Here is a 5,612-nt window from a genome sequence, read left to right as displayed (position 1 = left end):
ATCGAAGGAAAAAATGATTTTTACTAGTGTACGCAGGTATTTAGATCTATTCTATATATTATTATTGGAATAAAGTTTAAGCACAAAAATAAATCTATAGAATTACTTTATTTTCTTCCGCTACGTGTGTTATGAACACATAGTAATCCTATAATAGCAACATCAACTTAAACAATTTGACATCACACAAAAGTGGATCAGGGCGAAGGAGAAGTGACATTCCCTAGTTCCTCGGCATCTCCATATTTAAAATGATACTTAAACTCAAGAAATATCAGTTTAAATTTCTAATCGGCCCTCAAAGTATCACCACTCGTTGATACAATGACGATTTAGAACTAATTTAGCAAATCCCTCTCATTTTTCATTATTGGAAAGAAAGATTTCTCCATAACTTGGTTGGCGCTTCTCCCTCAGCTTGTCAATCACCTTCGATTTGACGACGGCAAAATAGACATGGTCATGGTGGGTTTGGACCGGGGATCGAAAAATTGGTGGATAATGCAAGGAGTTTCAAAGTTGTGATTGAAAAAGGAGAGAATGATGGTTGTGGAAGTAGCCAACACAGGTGAGGGGGTTAGTGATGTCGACGAAGGGATCTGATAAAGTCCAGAGCCGTGAGGAGATTGCAAATTGATGATGGGTGCGAGAGAAGAGGAGCAGAGAGAAAGAGCATATGAAAGTGAGAGATTTCTTACTGAAGAAATAAGGAGAATCACAAAAATGTTAACTACCTCCTAACTGAAGTTATATACAAGTGCTAACTAAAGGCTAACTCTAGTTAATTGGTAACTATGGTCAGTTAACAATTCTAACTAACTCTGGTATAAATATTTAGGCTAATCACTATGTTAAGTAACATTATATTAGCTAATAGTTATGTTCATTCAAGAAGTTAACACTAAAAGAAGCTTTTGGAATAATGACCAAATTTAGCAACCAGCGAAATTAGTGTTAATAGCGACCGGTTAGATTTTTTTGGAATCAGAATAGAGTCTATTACTAAATCGGTCACTACAACAAAAATTAGTAACTATTTAGCGATCGATAATGAAGTCATTCTTGTTGGTCGTTAAAATCAATCTCTATTTTTTAATTTAATAACCGAATTAGCAACTAAAATAAAAAAATTAAACTTAGACTTTAGAAATTTATCAGTCGTTAAATCGGTTGCTATTTTTAATTTAGTGACCAATTTTGTGATTAACATATAAATAGGTTGAAAAACAATTGGTCACTATATCGATTCCTAAGAATCAAGAGAACGATCAATTTAGCAGTCAACTACAAAATCCATATTTTAAAGCAATTAATCACTAATGAGTCGCCATTTTAATGATTAGCGACCGATTTAGTAATGAACAAGTATTTGAGCAAACTTAGTAGGTCACTGAATTAATGGAATTTTTAATAAATAAATAAAAATCATATTTACGTTTTTAGTTGAAATTCAAATTTTTTACTGTTTTAGATATTGTTTTTTATTTTACAATCAAGTATTATAACATAGGTAAAAGTTGCACAATTGAGAAAGAGCACCGTAGCACATTCGCTGCCAGCACCATTGTATTGAAATAGATCTCAAACTATAAAGCAGGTTTTGCCTGCCATATAGCTAAGACCATTATATAATAAGCAATAATTAGATAACTTGTTTTTATTAAATATAAGATTCTTTTAGTTATCAAATAATTATCTAATATTTGTAGTCATATTTAAAAAAAAATTAATTAGGTAGTATTCATAATTAATCATATAAGTATAATAATACGAGAATATTTATTTTTATTGGATTGAATTTAATTTTTAATTTAAATTCTATTTATCTAAATTTTAAATTAAAAATTTTGTAATTTTAAAATTTTAAATTATTTGAATAACATTGAATGAAATGAAAATTAAAAATAAACTAACACAACATTATCCAAAACATTATATCAACGTATCAAAAAGTTTTGCACATATCTTAGATAATTTTAAAATTTTAAATCTTAATTATTTAAATTAAAAAATTGAAATTATATTTTTTAAATCAAATATTTAATTAATCATACGAGTAGAATAATATGAATATATAATATTATAGTTAAATTATTACAATAATATACGTATCCTGAATACACGGTCATTTATCTCATTATCACACTATTACGCTACCAGCAACTGCGCTATTGCTTTATTGCGCGCTGGGAGCGGCTGTGTTATAGTTTTTTTAACGAGCAATGTTAGGGGCCAGCAACTTTTGTGATTGGTAGCCATCAATGATGATCTAATGGTGTGTGATTGATGTGAGATTTCATCCAATGACTCACATTTTTCTGCTGGTTACATACTGGCCAAAATTCAACAAAACTACTGACCCCTAGACTTTTCCTTTTTTTAACCATATTTCGCAGCCAGCACTTGCGCTATATATAGCTAACTGCGACATAGTTACAAAATGTTCAAAATGGTAAAAAAATTGAAAAATTGATTAAAAGAGTAAATTTGATTTATTTATTTATTATTTTATTTATTAAATATATAATATTAATAAATATGAAAATAGTTAAGATGAAAAAATTTATAGATTAACTAAGACATCTTAGTAATAATAAAGTACTAAAAATGGTAAAAAGTATATTTTTTAAATAAATATATACATGAGAAAGACTATTATTATAATAGGTAATGCTAGGTAGACAAAAAAAAACAGCCAGAACTTGCCTTATTTAGCATTAATTAATTATCGCAACAATTAATGAATGTTAAATAAGACAAATTATGGCTGTTTTCGACTGATTTTCTTTTGTTACCAAACATTTCCGTATTATAATAAAAGCTTACGCAACCTTCTTTCCATTCCTATTATACACAAAAGTGGTAAAGCTTTTAAAAGTTGTGGATTGTACTATTTTAGTATTTTCAATGAAAAAGATCGAAAGTGACTAATAATAAAGACATTAGCTTGTAGTATGAAATAATATAATCTGTAAATCCAATAATAATTGTTTCCATGCATGCTTGGTTACGATTAAAGAAATACTAATTCGAAATCCTAGAATGAGAGGGTGGAGAGAAAAACAGAGAAAAGGGGAGAGGAGGGAGATCGGTGAGTGGCAAATAGTGAGAAAGCAAGGTTTGGGAGGATTCTGGAGATCAGACTAACCAACTTCACACAAAAAAAAAATGGACGATATGAAAAACAGGTGAACGTAAAGGAGTTTGGGAATGGAACAGTAACTGTGCTCGTTGATAATCTTCCAAGGGATACGACAGTGAAGTGGATGTGGAATGTTTTTGGGAACGAAGGGCGTATTATTAACGTGTTTTTGTCAAGGAAGTGAAGAACAACAATTCCACTTCTATTTGCGTTTGTCAGATATGCGAGTAGAACTGAGGCTCTGAACGTGATTCTAAATATGGATGGATGGGTTGTGTGGGGTGTAAATTGAAAATTTATGAGTCAAAGTAGAGAAGGGAGGCACCAAACAATAGACGAACATGGAATGATACAACCAAAGAGGGCATGGATTTAGAGAAGCAGAGAGAAATAAACAAAGATGAGAAAGAAACAGAGCAAGGAGATACTAGACTCTATAAGGATGCCCTTGTATATGGGAAGAAGAAAGTTGAAGTGTTGGATCGACAAGATGGGAATCGGATTCAATCGTTTGAAAGCTCTAAGCTGGAATTGCGCTGCGTTGACAATATTATAGAGAAGATGAAACGTAGCATTGTTGGTGAGGCAATAATCCCAATTGATTATGAAGAAGTGAAAGGAGAAGTAATGAGAGATTGGTATAATGTTGTGGAAGTTAATATGCTTGGCTCTATGAAAGTGGTGATGGCATTTGATTCAAAGGAAAAATATGGATGAAGCTATTCGGTCACCGTTTTTTTAATCACTTTGTGGACATAAGGGTGTAGACAGAGGGTGAACTAATGCATCAAGGAGATGGTTTGAAGTCAGAAGTGTTTGGACTACCTCTTCATGCATGGTGCAACGATAACATGAAGAATATAGGGGAGGTGTGGGGGGCAGTGATACGGGTGGTAGCTGATAAAGGACAATATTACAACTCTTTCAAAGTGTTTGTGGATTCTAACTTCTCACCATCAGTCCAAGCAAGGTTAAATGTGGTGATTAATGGTGAAGAATTTGGATATTTGTGAAAGAAGCAAGTGAGACTAAAACATACCCAATGGTGACCGAAGAAGCAGCGGATAGTAAGGATTGTGGGAGAAAAGATGTGGATAATAATGATGGTGAAATGGGAAGGAAGGGTGGGAAGTGTGAAAAGGGTAAAGGTGGATTAGAAAAATCGAACAATATGGTGGCTGTGGAGGATAATGGCGTTCATGTTAATGGGAGAGAAGTATATGGAGATGATGTTGATGGAGGGAAAGATGAACTGGTTAAAGATGAGGCAAGGCACAAAGATGAAGCGCCAATCATTAGGGTTTCCAAGGCGTATGGGAGGGGAATGGATCCTCTCAATTGTTAAAAAAAATTGACAATGTAAAGTGTGATCTCTAACTTTTCATTGCTCTCTCTCATATTTATTCTTTGTTCCACTTATAAAATTAATGGTGAGAGATCACACTTTACTCCCTCAATTGTTAAAAAAAATGGAGAGAATCCAAGCATGGGAGGCAAGGGGCTGGTGGAGTCAACAAGGCCTACGTTGATGGTGAAGATTGGGTGTTACAAAGTGATTGGGCCATGAGATCAATGAACTAAACCTTAGAAGATGATAGATTAACTAAGAAATTTGTAAAAGAGTCTTTCTTGGGCCTAACACATGGGTCTATGAGAAATGGATAGAATACACATTATGGAGAAGTATATCCATGCAATCAAAAAATAGTTAGCAATGGGATGGGCTGAAATTCAGATGATGCAATCTCTGGGCCATCAAAGCCCCCCAGTTTTGAAATGGCACTCTCAATGAATAAGAAAGATAAGTGATGAGTTTGAAACTCCAATTTAATTTTTATGATGAACAAATATTATTGAAATATTTAATTATAAAATTATTAATTTGATTTTCATTAAACATGTGTTAATTAATAATTTTGTGATGTAGTTTTTGATTAGGGCGGAAAATGAGATTCTGGTGCAAGTCCAATTCAGCCTTGGTATTAAATTATTGTGATCATAGTGGCTGAAACCATTGGGCCGAAAATAAAAAAATTCTGGTGCAAGCCCAAATCAAAATTGCATTCAGCCTTGATTAATGTTACTTTTGTTATGAGGCAGAATTGATTGTTATGTTACTTGGGCCAGAATGAGTTTCAATGCTCCAAGCCCAAAATTGTTTCTCATGCTTGATTCGAAAACAATTCATCAGGAAAGCAAATGTTAGCATTTGCCATATGTCTTCTAATGGATCTTAAAGCTTGCCACATGATGGATTTCAAATTTACTCAATTATCATTAATAGCATGGGAACTATGAGAGAGATTATGAGTGACATGATTGATTTACTTTGTGCAGCACGCCACTCAAGCTAGGGAAGCTACTTTTTCTACCTAATGGTTTAACTTCATTTAATTACTTCTCTTTCATTTGTTTCTTCTCTCTCATTCATTCTTTCTTCTCTTTTCGGACAATACCCAGCAAACCATGA

Source organism: Arachis ipaensis, chromosome B4, assembly GCF_059453495.1.
Source record: "Arachis ipaensis isolate K30076 ecotype BB chromosome B4, ASM5945349v1, whole genome shotgun sequence".
NCBI classification, from domain to species: domain Eukaryota; kingdom Viridiplantae; phylum Streptophyta; class Magnoliopsida; order Fabales; family Fabaceae; genus Arachis; species Arachis ipaensis.
This window is presented reverse-complemented; position numbering follows the sequence as displayed.